Below are 24,555 nucleotides of genomic sequence, written 5' to 3' on the forward strand. Positions count from 1 at the left end.
TAGATATTGAACATTATCAAAATGAATATGAGAATGGGTGCACGAGAGGAATATTGCGGAACGATCCACTGGCTAACAAGCTTGGCATGGTGGAGGATGGCCTATCTTATTCACCCATCAAGGTGCTTGCTTTAACTTTGCAAAGTTGTATTGGTCGCACATATTTTGCATCTGACCTCTTGCATTACTTCTACTTTGTTACACCATCTGCTTAGTTTAAGCATCATATATGAGTATATGCCATACCTATCCATTTTCTGTACCTATTCCATGTGTCGTCACACTATGTTTTTCCAGTCAAATGTTGTTCTTTCGTAATAGTTGTCCAAAACAAAGAGGGTGAGTGCAGATCCTCAAGGAGCACAAACTAGGTATTTGGAAAAGGTAGTGATACCTGTTAAATCCGATAGATCAGTAGGCACAGAAAACACAGGCCCAACTGTACCACACTTTACCCCTACTCCAGTGGCCAAACCCCTATTAGAACTGCTGGGAGCCCAGCGTCAGGTACTGTCTATGATATCAATTCAAAATTTGAACTCCTAATTTTCTGCTTGTACCTTACCTTCTGTCTTGTATGAAAACTAATTTCAGATGAATCTCCTTGCTCAAAGGATCATACGATCTCAAAATAATAATGGGCTCTGCATTGCTCTTGTCAGTACCTCTCTCCCTTTTGCCTTGTAATGATGTACTTAATTAATTGCTATTTGATTATGTATCATCAGTCTGCACATGAGCTTCATTATCCTCTGTTTCTTCCAATATTATTTGATCTATATTTACTATTTGCAAAATGTAGAATAATGGCAACGCTTATAAAGAATTTTCTTTGGGGAATTTATTGAATTATCCTTCCATCAACATGGAGAAGGGCTTTGTCCAACCCGTGTTAACATGTAATGTAAGTTCATCCTTCTCAAGCCTTCAAACTTTGTTCTAGTATAGATTTGGATAGGCATCATTTCCTCCACTACTGTTTGCTTTGCTTTTTACATCTGATTGGATGTTTGCAACAACTACCAGTTTCAAATTGTAGTTGTAAAAACATGTTCCTTATGCAGAACAGATCCATTTATTTGCTTATATAATTGTGAAACCTGTTACATGTCTCCTTGTTTCTCTTTCAGATTCGTATCTCTTACGCCAGGCAGAACTTTAGGGAACATAGTGAGCCAAACCATCTTGAGGACAGCGAGATGACCCCAAGGTCCTGTCTTGATGAAGACAGTGAGTTGAAGCTACTCACCAGCAGGTGTGAGACAACCTCTGTGCAGTCGCTGCCTCAATCAGTTCAACTTCTTCAGTCTCAACTTAAAGCGGAAAGGCTTGCTTCGGCTCAGCTCCGACTTGAAGTCAAAGATGCAATGAAGATGTCAGAGGACTGCCATGCGCACCATCATGCCTTAAATCTAGTGTTGATGCATCTATCGTTGACACAACTGAGGTCTACTCAGCTTCTTCAGCTGTTTGGGGGGGCCCGACCTGGCCAGGCCTAGTGCCTTCTGAAGTGCTCTCAGTTTTGTATATTCTTTTGTCGGCGCGTTTATTTGCACTGGTGGCGAACTTTGATGCCCAATGGATGTAATATGTGTGATAGCCGTGATAGCCTAGTGTAAGTTGCTTGCTTATTTATTTCCTTGTTTTCTTGTTTATTTGTTTGCTTGTAGTCATTGCAGATCTTTTTCCGCGGTTTTCTAGTGGCTGCAATAACCTATTTTTTAAAACTAGGCCACAATAACCTTGGGCTAATATTTACTGTAGTGACACTGGGCCTCCTACGGGCCGTAGAAACAGTGGGCCTTCTATGGGCCGTAGAAATAGTGGGCCTTCTACAGGCCGTAGAAACAATGGGCCTTCTACGGGCCGTAGAAACAATGGGCCTTCTACGGGTCGTATCATCAATGGGCCTTATACGGGCAGTATGATCGATTGGCCAAACATGGGCCAATAACAGGCCGCATTATGGCCGTAAACGGGCTAGAGTTGGAATCGTCCGTTCATGGGCCGACCATAACGGGCCATCGTTAATAGGCCGTATTTGATGACGTTATGAAAATGGCCCAACGTATTAACGGATCACAAACTGGCTGACTGTAACCATGGGCTGAATTTGGCCCACAAGCAAAAAATGACAGTAACGGGCCATAAGTAAACAAATGTTGGAAATGAGCCCAAGAATAAATGGGCTGTGAGAAGGCCGAAAGATAACATGGGCTGGAAACGGACCAACGGAATAACGGGCCGTTAATGGGTATAAAGTGATACACTGTTCATTACGGGCCAGTTTCACCACGGGCCGTTAATGGGTGTAAAGTGATACACTGTTCATTACGGGCCAGTTTCACCACGGGCCGTTAATGGCCAAGAGTTACATAGGGCCTCATATGGGCCGAAAGGCGTCATGGGCCATACATGGGCCAGAAGTGAAAACGTGTTGGAATCATATTGGGTGGCCCAGATGACGCTACTTGGCCTAATTCGGATAGGGCGTAATGGGCCTTGTGTTAGCGGGTTGTAAATGGGCTATATGCAAACAGGTCGTTAACAGGCTTTACATGGGCCGGCCCGCCACCTTTTGACCAAGTCAAACGGGCCGACCTTTTCATAGGAATGGGCCTCTGTTGGTCCGTGCCACGTGTCGACGTATTATAGGCGCCTTCTATCCAATGAGTGGATGACATCTGTCCCAACGATGAGCCGACACGTGTTTCCTCCAACCAACGATGATTTTACACGTGGAAAATCCCCATTGGTCGGGGCTGTTAACGGGTTATCGGATCCAAAACCCGACCCGATAGCTTAACGGCGTTCCGTTACGGTGGATGCCATGTGTCGGTCACCCTTGACGAAAGCACTTCTATGACGCGGGATTTATCGTCATGGAAGTGGACACTTCCGTGATGATAACTACGACAGCACAGGTATGCCTATCTTGATTCTGTCATAAAATCGTCATGGATGTACATGCATGAAAGAAAATGCGACCTACTGTGACAAACACGTATCATCACGGAAGTGTATTTTTTTGTAGTGAGCAGGAGCAATTCACGGCAGATCGCGGTGAGGGCGGGCTGTCCTGGCACAAGCGACGACTCGGCGGTCGGTGGTTCAAGAGGCAGGCAAACGTAGTCTCAGTGGTGACTTGTCCGCGGGCGTGCACTTAAATGGTGGCGGTTTGGCTGTAACTTGAGGGCGACAGCGACTCAGAGCCGGGGCGTGTTGATGGCAGCTCGAGGCCGGGTCACGCCCATGATGGAAAGCCATAGCGGCGACTCGGCGGCGAAGAGCCAAGGCTGTCTGCCAGTCTGTTTTCCGGGTTGTAGTCAATTTGATCCATCCATGTCCGGATCTTCTTCCAGCTCATGGACCCCACCCCATTTTTTTCTTTGAAAAATACCCTGATGATGATCCGGCAGCAGCTCTTGGACTCTTCTGATTCGGATGGATGTAGTAATCTGATTTAGTAGTACTCAAGTAGTAGTACTAGTCTTGGTCACGTACTAGTTGATTTTCCGGATTTGACTATTCTTCACGCCATGGAAAAATGGTAGCAGTAGACGGTTGATTCCCACGGCCTGGGAGCAGTAGTGGAACTCGGCGGATTAGGCTGTAGCCTCGGATGATTTGCGCACGTACAGAACTCTTGTCGGTCTTGACTTAGGCAGTGTTCCAAACATTGATCTGGCTTCGGATCGCTGTACTTTGAAGGAATAAAAACACTGTGGCGACCCGATCAGAATGGATCAAGTCTACTGTGCTCCGGTGTCATCCCTGGATCAGTAATGCTGACACCACACAGTACATCGAAGGATTTATAGCAGAGTGGCAATCACACACTTATTACATCATTGTCTCAAAGAGAACTATTACAATAAATATGGCTTAAGGCCATCTAATAACGATAACAGCGGAAGGCTCGGAAGATAAATGGGTCCATCAACTCCAACGGCATCACTAAGTATAGAACCACGACCTAAAAGCACCTTACTCGTCATCTGAAAAGTCTGCAACATGAAAGTTGCAGCCCGAAAACGGGTCAGCACATGGAATATGCTGGCAATGTAACACATAGAGAGTAATGGAATGAAACAGCTATACTATATGCATATATGGCTGGTGGAAAGCTCTATGGTTACAGTTTTGCGTAAAGCCAGTTTTTCCCTACTGCAAAGGAATAAATTTATTTAACTATCATGGTGGTTGTTAAACATCGAGAATGGTTGACAGCATTCCGATCCCAATTAAGTAATTAAAACCCAACAACATTAATTAGAAGTAACATGATGAGATTCACATGATATTCAAGTACTAGATACTCAAGTTGTCCATAACCGGGGACACGGCTAATCATGATTAGTTTGTACACTCTGCAGAGGTTTGCACACTTTTCCCCACAAGACTCGATTGCCTCCGTTTGGTTTCTCGCACTACAGGGTGTTTGAGAAACGGATGACCGAGACACAGTCTTTCAGAAGCGCTAGCACCTTACATGTGGGTAGACCGGTACACCTACTTTCCCCTACATCTCCTAGTCTACCCGTAAGAGTTCGCATGACTTAATCAACTATGCCAGAGCAAATAATGGCTTGTGGCTGCACACGTAAGTTTCTTGAATGATCTTATGATCCCTTTGAGCCTGGGTGGCGGTCCAAAAGAAAATAGGCAAGTCCTAATAGACATCAGGTGCCTCAATTCACCCAGATGTGTGTTTAAGTTGCCACCTTAGATAAACCCTTAATTATCAATCTCACATCTGTCATGGATATCACTCACCCAATCCACGTCTACTAGCATAGCATGGCATAATAAGCAAACGTAGAAGTAACTCCCAAAGGTTTGATAATAATAATACAGGTAATAGGTACTACCTCATCTACTTCCCATCCCACAATTTAATTAGATCCTAATCATGCAATGTGAGAGGATTGATCTAATGCAATGAAACATGGGTTGTAGAAAAGGTATGATCAAAGTGTTACTTGCCTTGCTGATGATCCGCGAGACCTAGGGTTTCGAAGTAACAAGCGGCGCAATCCGGGTAATCTATCGCAGACAAACAACAAGCACACAATAGGTACTCATCTAATGCACAGGTAAAACTCGAACAAGAGAACGAACCAGAGAGTTCAACTTAAGAACTCCGGTTGCAAAGAAAGAACGAACCGAACAAAGAAACGGAAAACAAACGGCGGAAGCAAACAACTCGGTTCTAGCAAGTTGAAACTAGGTCAAGTTTTACTGTAGCAAAGGCTTGTTCAAGTTGATTAGACGGAACGGCGGTTTCGAAACGAAACTCCAGGCACTTGAATCACCTGATTCCGATAAACGAGCGGGAAGAAAGACTAGAACCAAGATCGGATCTGAGATCGCGATCGCGGAATAAATCTGACGAAAAGAAAGAGATGAACGGTTGAACGAACGGGCGTCGTTAACCGGGAAAAATCGGTGATCACGTTCGTTGAGACGAACGGTCCGAAAGAAGAACGAAAACCGATCTAGGGTTTCGGAAGAAAACCGAAAAGAAAAACCGGAAAGAAAACGGAAAAGAAACAGAACGGTTCTTTTAAGAAAAACAAAACTGAGGAAAGAAAAAGAGGCGCGGCGCGGCTACCTCGGGCGGCGGCGGGGTGCAAGGGCGGCGGCGGCAGCAGCTAGGGGCGGCGGGCTTAAGGCGGCGGCGGCTTAAGGCGGCGGCGGCTTAAGGCGGCGGTGGCTTGGGGAGGAGAGGGGGGGTGTTGGTATTTATATAGGATGGGGGGGGGGTTTCTTGGGGGAGGGGGCAAGCAAGAGGGGGGGGTTAGAGTCCTACTAGGACTCGGCCTAGGGCGGCGCAAGGCAGGCGGCGGGGCTGGCGGCTGCGCCTGGCGCTCGGGGCGGCTGGGCCTTGGCCCAGGCGGGCGCTGGCTCTTTTTTTTAAATCGGTTACGTGCGCAGAAAAAAAACGAAAGAAAAGAAAACTAAACGAACTCCAAAATTTCTAAAGTAAATTTTCCCTGACTCCTACAAATGAGTCGAACAAAATGAACTTTTCTCCAGGCCTAGATGCAATTTTGGAAACACGCATTTTTCCCTATCCAGATAAAAGCAAACAAAACTCCGACAAAACCAAAACTTGACTTATTCATTAGATCTTCATTTTTCCTAACTTTGGGAAAGTCATATTATTCCCTCTCTCATTTTTTTTATATTGGAAAAATAATTGAAGATGAAATAAATAAATCAAATGATCCTCTTTTCAAATTTGAGAAAACTCTCAAATATGAAAATAATGAAATCTCCAACTCTCTCCGAAGGTCCTTGAGTTGCGTGAAATTTCTAGGATCAACCAAAATGCAAGAAAATATGATATGCATGATGATCTAGTGTATTACATTCCAAATTGCAAATTTGGGATGTTACAAACACAAGCAGCTACGAGTTGATGGCCCAATCAGATTCCAACAGAAGTTGATGGTCTTAGCGACGTAGTGATTTGACAGCTTGATTGCTAGATGTTGTGCACAACTCGCCGAGAAAAAGTTGTACGTGGATAAACTTCCTGTTGACTTTGACGGATCGTTGGACGAGGGCGGCAGACAAGTTGTAACCCTAATTTTTCTTAAACCTTTATTCTCATAGATCACAAATCTGGACTGATGACCTTTGAAGTTGATGCAAGTTCTTTCAAACCGGTTCATCTGGAAAATTGCAGATTTCTCAATCCCTAAAAGAGATCCCTTCAAGAACTCAACACCATCGTGTGCGAGCCCCACGGTGGGCGCCAACTGTCGTGGAATTGTCACGGCAGATGTCCTAGTGTGAGGACTTAGTCGTGAGGCCAATGCATCTATGTGGTAGCTTGAAAACGGTTGAGTGGAATCAAGAAACGCAACACAAGACAAGGGTTTAGACAGCTTAGGGCCCCGAGAAACATCATCTGGTAACAACCCTACATGCTGTTTGTGGCTAGGTCTTATTATCATCACGAGGGAGTCGCCGTAAACCGGCTCTCCCAGTTATGTCTAACCCTTAAGATTTTTATCTCCCTCTTTGGGGTGACCTGCCCCTCCTTATATATGTTTGAAGGGGCGGGCTACATGTAGAGTCCAACTCGGATTAAGACTTAAACTATTTTGACTTCTCTTCATGGGCTTCTTAACATCTTGGGCTTCTTAACGTCTCGGGCTTGTTAACCCCAGGCGACCCTGTCTGCTGGGTTATGACTGTCTGTCGGGTTATGACTGTCTGCCGAGTTATGATTGTCTGCTGGGTTATGATTGTCTGCCGGGTTATGATCTGACTTAACACCTGTCGGGTTATCATCTAACTTAACACCTGCTGGGTTATCATCTGACTTAACACATGCCGGGTTATCATCCGCCGGATTACCATCCGTCTTAACCATCTGTCTTAACTGTCTGTCTTAACACTCTCTCGGTTTACCATATGCCGGTATACCAAGTCCCAGCCGGGTTATAACTCCGGTCGGGTCATATCGCACGGTATATCCCCGAAAATAACCATCTTCCAACCCTAGCTGCCTCCATTTCCCATCTCATCTCCATAGCCGTTGCAACCATCATCACTGCAACAATCCCTCTCCAAGTTGGCCATACATGTAATCAGTGTATTGCACTAGTAACTATTGTAAGACATATTATCAATGAGTCATTCATCTATATGTCGTCTTCAATGAGTTCATCTTGTGATCCGATCACCATGTGTGAGTAATTCAGTAAGACAATGGGTTGAGGCAAGGCCTTGCAACTCGATGTATTTGTGTAGGGGGTCATTGGAATGACTTTGTATATTTGACGTTATTTATGCGTCCGTGATGTCGCTTGAACTATGTTGGTATTTCCCCAAAGAGGAAGGGATGATGCAGCACAACTACGGTAGGTATTTCCCTCAGTGATGAGACCAAGGATATCGAACCAGTAGGAGAACTAAGCAACACTATGTAAACGACACCTACACACAAAGAACAAATACTTGCAACCCGACGTGTAAGGGTTGTCAATCCCTCCCGGATAAAAGATAGATAAAATTGTACTAGATTGGATAAGTAGATCTCGCGAGAATGCGAGATAAAATAAATAATAATAAATTGCAGCAAGGTATTTTTGGGTTTGTGGATTAATTGATCTGAAAATAAAAGCAAATACAAATAGATTTTGAAAGCAAATATGATAAAGAAGAGACCTGGGGGCCGTAGATTTCACTAGTGGTTTCTCTTGAGAAAAATAGCATGCGGTAGGTAAACAAATTACTATTGGGAAATTGATAGAACTTCAAATAATTATGACGATATCTAGGCAATGATCATTATATAGGCATCATGTCCAAGATTAGTAGACCGACTCATGCCTGCATCTACTACTATTACTCCACACATCGATCGCTATCCAGCATGCATCTAGTGTATTAAGTTCATGGAGAAATGGAGTAATGCAATAAGAACGATGACATGATGTAGACAAGATCTATTCATGTAGGAATAGACCCCATCTTGTTATTCTTAATAGCAACGATTCATACGTGTCATTTCTCCTTCTGTCATTGGGATTGAGCATCGTAAGATCGAACCCATCACAAAGCACCTCTTCCCATGGCAAGAAAAATCGATCTAGCCGGCCTAACTAAACCAAAGATTCGAAGAATAAATACGAGGCTATAAGTAATCATGCATATAAGAGATCAAAACTGAAATAACTTTCATGTATAAAATAGATCTGATCATAAACTCAAAGTTCATCGGACCCCAACAAACACACCGCAAAAAGAATTACATCAAATAGATCTCCAAGAGACCATTGTATTGAGAATCAAAAAAGAGAGAGGAAACCATCTAGCTACTAACTATGGACCCGTAGGTCTACAATGAACTACCCATGCATCATCGGAGAGGCACCAATGAGGATGATGAACCCCTCCGTGATGGTGTCTAGATTGGATCTGCGGTTTTTGGAACTTGCGGCGGCTGAAATTGTGTTTCGTCGACCCCCCTAGGGTTTTTGTATTTTCACGGTATTTTATAGAGCAAAGAGTGCTGCGGGAGGTGGTCAAGGTGGGCACAACCCACTAGGGCGCGCCTGGGCCCCCAGGCGCGCCCAGGTGGGTTGTGCTCCCCTCAGAGGCCCCCTATGGTACTTCTTTGGCCCATCGTGTGTCTTTTGGTCCAGAATAAATCTCCAAAAAATTTCATTGCGTTTGGACTCCGTTTGGTATTGATTTTCTGCTAAGTAAAAAACAAGCAAAAAATAGCAACTAGCACTGGGCACTGTGTCAATAGGTTAGTCCCAAATAATGATATAAAGTTGCTATGAAATGATTGTAAAACATCCAAAATTGATAATATAACAACATGGAACAATAAAAAATTATAGATACGTTGGAGACGTATCAGCATCCCCAAGGTTAATTCTTGCTCGTCCTCGAGTAGGTAAATGATAAAAACAAATTTTTTGATGTGGAATGTTGCCTATCATGTTCATCACATATTCCTTTCTTTTGTAGCAGGGACATTTGTACTTGTATATGATTCAAAGCAATAGTCTAGTTTTGACATGAACACTTCAATATTCAAGCATATTGATACGTCTCCAACGTATCTATAATTTTTGATTGTTCCATGCTGTTATATTATCAATCCTGGATGTTTTATAATCATTTTATAGTCATTTTATATCATTTTTTGGTACTAACCTATTGACATAGTGCCAAGTGCCAGTTGTTGTTTTTTCCATGTTTTTCACATCGCATAAAATCAATACCAAACATAGTCCAAACGCAACGAAACTTTACAGAGATTTTTTTTGGACCAGAAGGAACACACCTGGCTGCGCCCGGGGGTGCTCCGAAGAGAGCACAACCCACAAGGGTGCGCCAGGAGGCCAATGCACCCCCTGATGGGTTGTGGCCACCTCAGGTGCCCCCCGGACCGCCTCTTTGCTCTATAAATACCCAAATATTCCCAAAACGCTAGGGGAGTCGACGAAATATTCATCCTGCCGCCGCGGAGTCCAGAACCACCAGATCCAATCTAGACACCATCTTGGATGGGGTTCACCACCTCCATTGGTGCCTCTCTGATGATGCGTGAGTATTTCTTTATAGACCTTCGGGTCCGTAGTTAGTATGTAGATGGCTTCATCTCTCTCTCTCTCTCTTGATTCTCAATACAATGGTCTTTTGGAGATCCATATGATGTTACTCTTTTGCGGTGTGTTTGTTGGGATCAATGAACTTTGAGTTTATGATGAGATCTATATTTTTATATACATGAAAGTATTTGAGTTTCTTTGATCTCTTTTATGCATGATTGCTTATAGCCTCGTATTTCTTCTCTAATATTTGGGTTTCGTTTGGCCAACTTGATCTATTTATCTTGCAATGGGAAGAGGTGCTTTGTAGTGGGTTCGATCTTACGGTGCTTGATCCCATTGACAGAAGGGGGACCGACACGTGTGTATCATTGCTACTAAGGATAAAACGATGGGGTCTATCTCTACATAGATAGATCTTGTCTACATCATGTCATTGTTCTTATTGCATTATTCAGTTTCTGCATGAACTTAATACACTAGATGTATGCTGGATAGCGGTCGGTTTGTGGAGTAATAGTAGTAGATGCAGGCAAGAGTCGGTCTACTAATCTTGGACGTGATGACTATGTAATGATCATTGCCTGGATATCGTCATGAGTATTTGAAGTTCTATCAATTGCCCAACAGTAATTTGTTCACCCACCGTTTGCTATTTTTCTCGAGAGAAGGCACTAGTGAAACCTACGACCCCCGGGTCTATTTCTCATATATTTGCCTTTGCGGTCTACTTTTCCTTTGCATTTATTTCTAGGTCTATTAAACCAAAAATACAAAAATACCTTGCTGCAATTTATTCATATGTATTTTATTTGGCATTCGAACCATCAATCTACTACAAATTTACCTCACGTTCGTTTGCCTATCTTGAGGCGCCGTACCCCGGAAGGGATTGACAACCCCTTTTCCACGTCGGGTTGCGAGAAGTTGTTATTTGTGTGCAGGTGTTGTTTACGTTGTGTTGCTTGGTTCTCCTACTAGTTCGATAACCTTGGTTTCACATCTGAGGGAAATACCTACCGCCGTTGTGCTGCATCATTCCGTCCTCTTTGGGGAAATACCGAGGTAGCTTCAAGTGACATCACATATCAATAAGCAACCATGTCTTTCAAAATATCAACACTAAAGCAAGTTATCCTTAGCCCATTATGCTCAATCATTGATCCATTCATGAAACACACTCGCATATTAGATACACCCAATGCTCAAGTACGATCATAGCGCGTCTTAATTAGTCGGTGCTTTATAAGAAAAGATGGAGACTCAAAATAAAAATAAAAATTGCATAAAGTAAAAAAAGAAAGGCCCTTTGCATAGGGAAGTAGGGATTTGTAGAGGAGCCAGAGCTCAAAGCAAAAAATATAGATATAAAACATTTTGGGTGGCATGCCTTTCCTATCAACAAAAATGATCGAGTAGTTCTCAATACTTTCCATGCTAGATATATCATAGCCGGTTCCCAAACAAAAAATAATGTTTATTTCTTTTTCCACCATACTTCCACATTCCACGGCCAACCGAATCCATGTGTGCCGTCCATACCAACACTTTCCAAGGAATTTATTATTTGACAACATAAAGTAAATTCATTTTTTATTTCGGGAGTGGGCATCCCTAATACCTTTGCCATACTCTCGTGCAATGACAAGTGAATGAACACGCATCTTGAGAATAACACATCTAGCATGGAAAAATATCAGCCACCCCCTACCGTTTCATGAGTGGTATGAGCACACAAAAAGTAAATGTATTTTGATGATTAGAGATGGCACATACAAATTTGCTTAAAAGAATACCGCATATAGGTAGGTATAGTGGACTCATATGGCAAAACTGGTTTAAGGATTTTGGATGCACAAGTAGTAATCCCACTTAGTACAAGTGAAGGCTAGCAAAATATTGAGAAGCATCCAACCAAGAAACAAAAAGTCACATAAGCAAGCATTAAGCATAACTAACACCAAATAATGCACCACAAGTAGGATGTAATTTCATTGCATCACTATTGACTTCCGTGCTTGCATAGGGAATTACAAACCTTAACATCAATATTCTTACTAAACCATAATTACTCACCGACATGACTCACATATCACAATCATCATATCGCAAAACTATTACAAAGAATCAAGTTTGTTTTGTCCAACGATATTCATGAAACTTTTTATTATATCCCTCTTGAATATCTATAACTTTGGGACTAATTTCATATGTTTCTTTTGATAGCTCGAACAAATCTAAGTGAAGAACATGACCATAAAAATTTTCTTCTCTCAAAATAATATAAGTGAAGCATGAGATAATTTCTTAAAAAAATTTACTAACTCTCAAATAAATCTAAGTGAAGCATGAGAGCATTTCTTCAGAAAAAATAAAGCACACTGTTCTCAAAAAGATGTAAGTGAAGAAGTAGAGAAATTCCATAGCTCAAAAAGATTTAAGTAATGCACACAGAGAAATTCTAGCAAATCATGGCATAATTTTGGCTCTCTAAAATAGGTGTGTTCTGCAAGGATACCTGACTTAAACTGAAAAGCAAAAAAAGCAAAGACTCATATAATACAAGACGCTCCAAGCAAAACTCATGATATGTGATGAATAAAAATATAGTTCCAAGTAAAATACCGATGGTAGTTAGAAGAAAGAGGGGATGCCACTTTGGGCCATACCCAAGCTTAGTTTCTTGCTTCTCTTTTAGATAATGGCTTGGGATACCATGGGGCATCCCCAAGCTTAGGCTCTTCTTACTCCTTATTCCTTCATCCATCGTGATCTCAATGTCGCGTCCCATCTTACTCCTAGTGCCGCATCCCATCTTAATACCTTCATGAAATTATGCGATATGCAAAACAAAATAGATGTGGACAATGATGTGGTGAAGATGAAGTTATTTCCGTTTTCTTTGCGGGATTCTGCAAAAATTTGGTTCTCTTCTTTGCCTCGCAATAGTATCGATTCTTGGAATAAGTGTAAAGATGCTTTTATCACTAAGTATTTTCCGCCCGCAAAAAATATTTCCCTTAGAACCCAGATCATGAATTTCAAGAAACTTGAACATTAGCATGTTGCATAATCTTGGGACAGGATGAAAATGATGCTAACGAATTGCCCAACTCATGGGTTAAATCTTTGGATGATCGTATAAAATTTTTATGCGTGGTTGAATTTTGTTTCTCATAATCTTTTAGATTTCGCCACGGGTGGTACTTTTGTGGAAATTACTTTGGGTGAAGCTACCAAATTGCTTGATAATATTATGGCAAATTATTCGCAATGGCATACCGAAAGAGCTCCTACTAGTAAAAAGGTTAATTCGGTTAAAGAAATTTATTCTTTGAGTGAAAAAGTTGATGCTCTTGTGAAATTGGTTGCTAGTAGAAGTGATCCTATTGATTTTAATGATATGCCTTTGTCTACTTTGATTGAGCAAAATAGTGATGCCATAGATGTGAATTTTATTTCTCGAAATAATCTCAACAACAATGCTTATAGACGTAATTTTAATCCTAGGCCTTTTCCTAGTAATTCCTATAATAATTATGGTAATTCCTAAGGAAATCAATCTTATAATAATAATAGGAACATCTCTGATCTTGAGAACAATATTAAAGAAGTTATCAAGACGCAAATAGTTTTCAACACTTCCTTAGAAAAAAGTTGAGTAAGATTGATGATTTGTCTAGAAGTGTTGATATAATTGCTCATGATGTGGAAAATCTCAAGATGTTTTTTTGCCTAAAGTAGATGAATCAATTAAAGCTCTTTATGTTTCTATGGATGAAAGTAAGAAAAGAAACGCTATGCTTAGAGCTAAAAGAGAATTTTTAGAAAAAGCATTTTCTAGTGATTTCTTTCGCAAAAGAGATGAAGATCTTAGAATGATTGGTGTTTCTTCTATTGATTCCTTGTTTAGCAAAGTTAAGATTGATGAAAAAGGGACTGGAGAAGAGTCAACTTTAGTTAGAAGGCGTCCCAATGATTCGGAGGGTGGAAATCTTATTGAGAAAATTGATAAAAGTGGGTTTGGAGAGGACAAAACTTTAGCTAGTGATGTGCCCACTCTTTTGGATTACAAAGACTTTAATTATGATAGTTGCTATTTGATTGATTGTATTTATTTGTTGCAATCCATGATAAATTCACCCCATGCTTATGAACAAAAGAAAGCTTTTACTAAACATATTGTGGATGCTATGATGAAACCTTCTGAAGAAAAATTGGAATTAGAAGTTTCAATTCCTAGAAAATTGCATGATGAGTGAGAACCTACTATCAAAGTCAAGATAAAAAATTATGAGTGTTTTGCTTTGCGTGACTTGGGTGCTAGTGTTTCTACAATTCTGGAATCTTTATGTGATGTGCTTGGTCTTTTCGATATTGAATCGTGTTCTTTGAATTTGCACTTGGCGGATTCTACTATTAAAAATCCTATGGGAAGAATTAGTGATGTTCTTATTATTGCAAATAGGAATTATATTCCCATATATTTTTTTTTCTTGATATTGATTGCAATCCGTCTTGTCCAATTATTCTTGGTAGACCGTTTCTACGCACTATCGGTGCTGTGATTAATATGAAAGAAGGCAATATTAAGTTCCAATTTCCTTTGAGTAATGGTATGGAACACTTTCCTAGAACAAGAATTAGGCCACCATATTAATCAATCATGAGGGCATCTTATGGATCTCGAAACAAAGATGACAAAACTTAGATCCTTGCTTTATGCCTAGCTAAGGGCGTAAAACTATAGCGCTTGTTGGGAGGCAACCCAATGAATAAAATTAATTTTTGCTTTTTGCTTCATTTTTTGAGTGTTAGCACAATTATGCTACTTTTATGATTTGTGCCAAGTAAAGCCTTTAGGATCTTCTTGGGTGATAGTTGTTTGGTCTTGCTGAAAAAACAGAAACTTTTGTGCTTGCGAAAATATTTTTCATTTTTACCAGAGAGAGATAAAATACCAATAACACTTGTTGTAGATCAATATACAAATTTCTCAAGTCATCCAAATTGTTCAGAATTTTTGGAGTTACATAAGTATTCGAAACCTCCAGATTGCTACAGACTGTTTTGTTTTGACAGATTCTGTTTTCTTTGCATTGTGTGCTTATTTTGATGGCTCTATGGTTTTCTTTGATGAGTTTTTGCCATAGAAAAGTTGGAATACAATAGATATAATGCAAGAACAAAATATGAATTGATTTGATACAACATTTATAGTAGTGATTTATTTTCTTATACTAACGGATCTCACGAAGGTTTTGTTGAGTTTTGTGTGATTGAAGTTTTCAAGTTTTGGGTTATCTTACGATGGATGAAGGAATAAGGAGTAGAAGAGCCTAAGCTTGGGATGCCCCGGAATCCCAAGCTATTATCCAAAATGAGCAACCAACTAAGCTTGGGGATGCCCCCGAGTGGCATCCCCTCTTTCTTTTAACAACCATCGGTATTTTACTCGAAGCTATATTTTTATTCGTCACATACTATGTGTTTTGCTTGGAGCGTCTTGTATGATATGAGTCTTTGCTTGTTTTATTTTGTGTTTTAAGTCTTGATTCCTTGCTGGACACACCTATTTGAGAGAGACAAAATTATGTCATGGCCTGTTAGAATTTCTCTCTTTGCTTCACTTAAATCTTTTATGAGCTATGGACTTGCTCTAGTGCTTCACTTATATCTTTTTTGAGTACGGTGTGCTTAGTATATTTGAAGAAATTCTCTCTTGATTCACTTAGATTTATTTGAGATTTAGTAAAATTTTCAAGAAATTCTCTCTTGCTTCACTTAAATTAATTTGAGAGAAAGAAAGAAATATTATGCTCATGATCTTCACTTATATTTGTTTGAGCTTGTGAAAAGCAACACATGAAAATTAGTCCCAAAGTGATAGATATCCAAGAAGGATATAATAAGAACTTTCATGAAGATCATTGGACAAAATAAACTTGATTCTTAGTAATAGTTTTGAGATATGATGATGTGATATGTGAGTCATCTTGATGAGTAATTATGCTTTAGTAAGAATATTGGTGTTAAGGTTTGTGATTCCCTATGCAAGCACGAAAGTCAATAGTCATGCAATGAAATTATATCCTACTTGTAGTGCATTATTTGGTGTTAATTGTGCTTAATGCTCGCTTATGAGATTATTCGTTTCTTGGTTGGTCGCTTCTCAATCTTTTGCTAGCCTTCATTTTGCACTAAGTATGATCACTACTTGTGCATCCAAAAGACCTTTAAACCAGTTTTGCCACATGAGTCCACTATATCTACCTATATGTGGTATTGTTTTGCCGTTCTAAGCAAATTTGCATGTGCCATCTCTAATTTTCAAAATAGACTTCTCTTTTTTGTGTTCGTTTCGCTCGCGGAGCGGTGAGGGGTGGCTAATATTTTCCATGCTAGATGTCTTATTCTCAAGATGAGTGTTTATTCACTTTTCATTGCACGAGAGTAAGGCAAAGGTATTAGGGATGCCCAGTCCCGAAATGAAAAATGAATTTACTTTATGTTGTCAAATAATAAATTCCTTGGAAAGTGTTGGTATGGAAGGCACCTGTGGATACAGTTAGTCATGAAAAGTGAAAGTATGGTGGAAAAAGGAATAAAATTTATTTTTTGTTTGGGAACTACCTATGATATATTTAGCATGGAAAGTGTTGGGAACTTTAAGTCGTTTTTGTTGGAGGGATGGATACACCTCCCAAAATGTTTTTATCTCTAAGTTTTTCTCTTTGAGCTCTGGCACCTCTACAAATCCCTACATCCCTCTGTGAAGGGACTTTCTTTTACTTTATGCAATTTTTATTTTGAATTTGAGTCTCCATCTTCTCTTATAAAAGCACCAACTAGGAGGCAATATTATCGTACTTGAGTATTTGGCGTAGTTAATATGCGAGTGTGTTTCATGAATGGATCAATGATTGAGCATGATGGGCTAGGGATAACTTATTTTAGCGTTGATATTTTGAAAGACTTGGTTGCTTGTTGATATGCTTGAGTATTTAAGTTATCATGTCAAAACTAGATTATTGCTTTGAACACTATAAAAGTCCAAATTTCCATGCTGTAAAGAAAGAATATGATATGACATGTTAGGCAACATTCCACATCAAAAATTATGTTTTTATCACTTCCCTACTCGAGGATGAGTAGGAGTTAAGCTTGGGGATGCTGATACGTCTCCAACGTATCTATAATTTTTGATTATTCCATGTTGTTATATTATCAATCTTGGATGTTTATAGTCATTTTATAGTCATTTTATATCATTTTTTGGTACTAACCTATTGACATAGTGCCAAGTGCCAGTTGCTGTTTTTTCCATGTTTTTTACATCGCAGAAAATCAATACCAAACGGAGTCCAAATGCAATGAAACTTTAAGAATATTTTTTTGGACCAGAAGGAACATAATGGGCCCTGGCTGCGCCTGGGGGTGCTCCGAGGAGAGCACAACCCACCAGGGCGTGCTAGGAGGCCCAGGCGTGCCCTGGTGGGTTGTGCCCACCTCGGGTGCCCCCAGGACCGCCTCTTTGCTCTATAAATACCCCAATATTCCCAAAACCCTAGGGGAGTCAAAGAAATATTCATCTAGCCATCGCAGAGTCCAGAACCACCACATCCAATCTAGACACCATCTCGGATGGGGTTCACCACCTCCATTGGTACCTCTCCAATGATGCGTGAGTATTTCTTTATAGACCTTCAGGTCCGTAGTTAGTATCTAGATGGATTCATCTCTCTCTCTCTCTCTTGATTCTCAATTCAATGGTCTTTTGGAGATCCATATGATGTAACTCTTTTGCGGTGTGTTTATTAGGATCGATGAACTTTGAGTTTATGATGAGATCTATCTGTTTATATCCATGAAAGTATTTGAGTTTCTTTGATCTCTTTTATGCATGATTGCTTATAGCCTCATATTTATTCTTTGATGTTTGGGTTTTTTTGGGCAACTTGATCTATTTATCTTGCAATCGGAAGAGGTGCTTTTTAGTGGGTTCGATCTTACAGTGCTTGGTCCCAGTGACAGAAGGGGAACCGACATGTATGTATCGTTGCTACTAAGGATAAAACGATGGGGTCTATCTCTACATAGATAGATCTTGTCTACATCATGTCATCGTTCTTATTGCATTACTCCGTTTCTCCATGAACTCAATACACTAGATGCATGATGGATAGCGTTCGATGTGTGGAGTAATAGTAGTAGATGCAGGCATGAGTCATTCTACTAATCATTGCCTGGATATCGTCATGAGTATTTTAAGTTCTATCAATTGCCAAACAGTAATTTGTTCACCCACCGTTTGCTATTTTTCTTGAGAGAAGCCACTAGTGAAACCTATGGCCCCCCGGTCTCTTTCTCATATATTTGCCTTTGCAACCTACTTTTCCTTCGCATTTATTTTCAGATCTATTAAACCAAAAATACAAAAAATACCTTGCTGCAATTTATTCTTATTTATTTTATTTGACATTCGATCTATCAATCTACTATAAATTCACCTCACGTCCATTTGCCTATCTTGAGGCATCATACCCTGGAAGGGATTGACAACCCCTTTAACACATCGGGTTGCGAAAAGTTGTTATTTGTGTGCAGGTGCTGTTTACGTTGTGTTGCTTGGTTCTCCTACTGGTTCGATAACCTTGGTTTCACATCTGAGGGGAATACCTACCGCCGTTGTGCTGCATCATCCCTTCCACTTTGGGGAAATACCGACGTAGCTTCAAGTGACATCACATATCAATAAGAAACCATGTTTTTCAAAATATCAACACTAACGCATGTCATCCCTAGCCCATTATGCTCAATCATTGATCCATTCATGAAATACACTCGCATATTAGCTACACCCAATGCTCAACTATGATCATAGTGCCTCTTAATTAGTTGGTGCTTTATAAGAGAAGATGGAGACTCAAAATAAGAATAAAAATTGCATAAAGTAAAAAAGAAAGGCCCTTCGCATAGGGAAGTAGGGATTTGTAGAGGTGTCAGAACTCAAAGCGAAAAATATAGAGATAAAACATTTTGGGTGGCATACCTTTCCTGTCAACGAAAACGATCAAGTAGTTCCCAATACTTTCCATGCTAGATATATCATAGGCGGTTCCCAAACAGAAAATAAAGTTTATTCTTTTTCCACCATACTTTCACATTCCACGGCCAACCGAATCTACGGGTGCCATCCATACCAACACTTTCCAAGGAATTTATTATTTGACAACATAAAGTAAATTCATTTTTCATTTCAGGACTGGGCATCCCTAATACCTTTGATGTACTCTCGTGCAATAACAAGTGAATGAACACACATCTTGAGAATAACACATCTAGCATGGAAAAATATCAGCCACTCTCTACCGTTTCATGAGCGATATGAGCACACAAAAGTAAATGTATTTTGAAGATTAGAGATGGCACATACAAATTTGCTTAAAAGAATACCGCATATAGGTAGGTATAGTGGACTCATATGGCAAAACTGGTTTAAGTTTTTTGGATGCACAAGTAGTAATCCCACTTAATACAAGTGAAGGCTAGCAAAATATTGAGAAGCATCCAACCAAGAAACGAAAAATCACATAAGCAAGCATTAAGCATAACTAACACCAAATAATGTACCACAAGTAGGATGTAATTTCATTGCATAACTATTGACTTTCGTGCTTGCATAGGGAATCACAAACCTTAACATCAATATTCTTACTAAACCATAATTACTCACCAACATGACTCACATATCACTATCATCATATCACAAAACTATTACAAAGAATCAAGTTTGTTTTGTCCAATGATCTTCATGAAAGTTTTTATTATATCCCTCTTGAATATCTATCACTTTGGGACTAATTTCTTATGTTGCTTTTGATAGCTCAAACAAATCTAAGTGAAGAACATGAGTGATGTCTACTACGCAACTTTATTCTTGTAGACACGTGTTGGGCCTCCAAGCGCAGAGTTTTGTAGGACAGTAGCAATTTTCCCTCAAGTGGATGACCTAAGGGTTATCAATCCGTGAGAGGTGTAGGATGAAGATGGTCTCTCTCAAATGACCCTGCAACCAAATACAAGAAATCTCTTGTGTCCCCAACACACCCAATACAATGGCAAATTGTATAGGTGCACTAGTTCGGCGAAGAGATGGTGATAAAAGTGTAATATGGATGGTAGAAATATTTTTTTATAATCTGAAATAAATAAAAACAACAAGGTAGCAAATAGTAAACGGGCACAAAAACAGTATTTCAATGCTTTAAAAGGTGGCCTAGGGTCTGTACTTTCGCTAGTGCAATCTCTCAACAATGCTAACATAGTTGGATCATATGATTATTCCTCAAAGTGTAACGAAGAATCACTCTTGAGTTCCTATTAACGGAGAACAAAAGATAGGAATTGTCTGTAGGGTGCGAAGCCACCTCAAAGCTATTCTTTCCGATCGATGTATTCAAGAGTTCGTACTAAAATAACACAAAGCTATTATTTCCATTCGATCTATCCTAGAGTTCATACTAGAGTAACACCAAAGCATATTCATATTCGTAATACTCAATCCACACAAAGAACTATAAAGAGACCCTGAAGTTTCCGTCGGAGAAAAACGTGCATCAACCCCTATGCATAGATTACCCCAATATCACCACGGGAATCCGCAAGTTGAATGCCATAACATATATCAAGTGAATCAATAAAATACCCCAATTGTCACCTCAAGTATTCAAACCGCAAGACATATATCATGTGTTCTCATCTCTGAATATTCAATCCGGCATGACAAAATTTGAATGGGTAAATATTCAATTCATCACAGCGAGAGTATAGAGGGGAGAAACATCATATGATCCGACTATATTAACAAAGCCCATGATATAGATCATGAGAGAGAGGGATTAAACACATAGCTATTGGTACAAACCCTCAGCCCCGAGGGTGGAATACTCCCTCCTCATCGTGGTGGTCGCCGGGATGATGAATATGGCCACCGGAGATGATTCCCCCCTCCGACAGGGTTCCAGAACGGGTCTAGATTGGTTTTCGGTGGCTACGGAGCCCTGCGGCGGCGGAACTTCTGATTTAGGTTAACCCCGAGGGGTTTTGGAATATTTGGGAGTTTATAGTATAAAGAAGGGGTGTGGGAGGCCACCGAGGTGTGCACAACCCACCTGGGCGCGCCAGGGGGCCCTGGCGTGCCTTGGTGGGTTGTGCCCCCCTCGGGGCACCCCCCAGGTGCAGCTCTGGCGCATTGGGTTCCTTCTGGTCCAAAAAAATCTCCATAAAGTTCCGTGGTGTTTGGACTCCGTTTGATATTGATTTTCTACGATGTAAAAAACAAGCAAAAACAGCAACTGGCACTGGACACTGGGTCAATAGGTTAGTCCCAATAAATGATATAAAGTTTCTATAAAATGATTGTAAAACACCCAAGAATGATAAAATAACAGCATGAATACTTCATAAATTATAGATACACTGGAGACGTATCAATGAGCATAAAAAATTTCTTCTCCCAAAATAATATAACTGAAGCATGAGATAATTTCTTAAAAAAATTTACTAACTCTCAAATAAATCTAAGTGAAGCATGAGAGAATTTCTTCAGAAAAAAAGCACACCGTGCTCAAAAAGATGTAAGTGAAGAAGTAGAGCAATTCCACAGCTCAAAAAGATTTAAGTGAAGCACACAGAGCAATTCTAGCAAATCATGGCATAATTCTGGCTCTCTCAAATAGGTGTGTTCAGCAAGGATACTTGAATTAAACTGAAAAGCAAAACAAGCAAAGACTCATATAATACAAGACGCTCCAGACAAAACTCATGATATGTGATGAATAAAAATATAGTTCCAAGTAAAATACCGATGGTCGTTAGAAGAAAGAGGGGATGCCACTCTGGGGCACCCCCAAGCTTAGTTGCTTGCTTCTCTTTTAGATAATGGCCTGGGATGCCATGGGGCATCCCCAAGCTTAGGCTCTTCTTACTCCTTGTTCCTTCATCCTTCGTAATCTCACCCAAAACTTGAAAACTTCAATCACACAAAACTCAACAAAAACCTTCGTGAGATCCGTATAATAAAGCAAATCACTACTCTAAGTACTATTGCAAGCCCATTCATATTTTATTTTTGCATTATATCTACTGTATTCCAACTTTACCATGGCTTATACCCTCCAATACAAACCATAGATTCATTAAAATAAGCAAACAACGCAAAGAAAACAAAATCTGCCAAAAACAGAATAGTTTGTAGCAATTTGAAAAGTTCATATACTTTTGTAACTCCAAATATTAAAAAAATAGGAAATGTGGGAAATTTGTATATCTATCTTGTGTACAAAAATCAGGATTTTATCACGCTTCTGTGAATTTTCAAAATTGTTTTACTGGACGCAAAAGTTTCGGTTTTTCAACAAGATCAAATCAACTATCATCCAACATGACCCCGAAGGCTTTGCTTGGCACAAACACTAATTAAAACATAAAAAACACAATCATAATAGTATCATAATTGTGCAAACACTCAAGAACATAAAGAAAAAGGTAAAAATATATTGTATTCATTGGGTTGCCTCCCAACAAGCACTATTGTTTTATGCCCCTAGCTAGGCATAATGCATAGATCTAAGTGTTGTCATCTTTCTCCTTATTTTCCTTAGAGGTGTTTTTGTCAGGAGGTTTTGTAAAAACAACGTAATACACATTATCCATGGAAACTTTAGCACTATCAAGTTGCTTATCATCATACACCCTTTGATTTTCGGCAACAATCCAAGAATAATGTTGACTAACATCATTGACAACTTGTTGGATTATATCTAAAACAGGGATTTCCTTTTTAATATTCTCATCAAAGATTTGATTATTCCCAAGCAAATGTCTTAACGCATAATCTCTATTGTAAAGAATTTCATCTATCATGGGTTTTTCATGATTAATACCATAAAAATCAAAGATTTCCCTAGGTTCCCATATTATGTAGTCAAATTCATTCATAAGAACAAGAGTGGCCAACTTTTTAGCTTTAGGATTCTTTAACGTGTAGCTCATAAAACAATCTTTGCAAGGTAGGATGGGTACGGATAAATTTATTTTCAAGTTTTAGAACTAGCGCTGAAATAGCTTTTGCATAAGATATAGTCCTTTTAAGTATAGGAGCATCATCAAGACTTAGATTTCCAACACAATTGAAAAAATCTTGGATATGTTTTTCCCATAACATTCCCTTGCCCTAAAACAAAAGTTTTAGTATCCAGATTGCCAGATTGTCCAATTTTAGGAGTTAGGCCATCATCTATTTCTGCCATACCAAAATCACTCATGATTGCAAGCAAAAGGATAGATCTGATGAGAAAATGGCGAACGAAAAAGAGAGCGAATAAAACGAAAAAAAATTGTGAAGTGGGGGAGATGAAAACAAGAGGCAAATGGCAAATAATGTAAATTGAAAGGAGATGAGATTTGTGATTAGGAACATGGTAGATATTGATGATGTCTCCCCAGCAACGGCGCCAGAAATTGGCACGTTGACGGGAAACTATCTTGACTGAACCTCCCCAGCAACGGTGCCAGAAACTATCTTGACTGAACCTCCCCAGCAACAAGTTCTACAAACCACAGATCCAAACTCTGCCGCCGTTGACTGAACCTCCCCAGCAACTATCAGCCACTGTACAGCCGACGGCGGCAGAGGTGGAGGAACAGTTCCTTGGCTGCCCTAGGATGCCGACGGCTATGGCTGCAAGTCGGCGGCCCGAGCCTCCGTGGCTGCCTTCGAGATTTTGGTCGGTCGAGCCGCACTTCCGGCCAGGTTCCGGCCGCAACTCGCCGGCCGTTTGCCTCGTACCTTCGTCGCCTTCGTAGGAACCGCCGGCAGAAGGCGGGGGAGGGGGCGGCGGACTGCCGGGTCGCGGGCTGGCGGTCGTGAGGCCAAATGCGAATGAACTGGCGGTTGGGAGTTAGCACGCGGCCTCGGTTTTTTACATCACTTGTATCTCGTGACATAAATTTGCATCGCGAAGTTTTCAATTTTACATCTCCAGGAGGCGGTGGTCCAATTTTTTTTACATATGAACCTTCTGTTGGAGCAGCGCCTTTTGCTCTCGAAGCTCCAAAATTTAGTTTTTTTACATATGGACCGTCTATTGGAGATGCTCTTATAGAGCAAAGAGGCGGTGCGGGAGGCAGCCGAGGTGGGCACAACCCACCAGGGCGCGCCCGGGTGGGTTGTGCTCCCCTCGGAGGCCCCCTTTGGTACTTCTTTGGCCCATCGCGTGTCTTCTGGTCCAGAAAAAATCTCCAAATATTTTCGCTGCGTTTGGACTCCGTTTGGTATTGATTTTCTGCTTTGTAAAAAACAAGCAAAAAACAACAACTAGCACTGAGCACTATGTCAATAGGTTAGTCCCAAAAAATGATATGAAGTTTCTATAAAATGATTGTAAAACATTCAAGATTGATAATA

The sequence above is a fragment of the Triticum urartu genome, chromosome 5, assembly GCF_003073215.2.
Source record: "Triticum urartu cultivar G1812 chromosome 5, Tu2.1, whole genome shotgun sequence".
Taxonomy (NCBI): domain Eukaryota; kingdom Viridiplantae; phylum Streptophyta; class Magnoliopsida; order Poales; family Poaceae; genus Triticum; species Triticum urartu.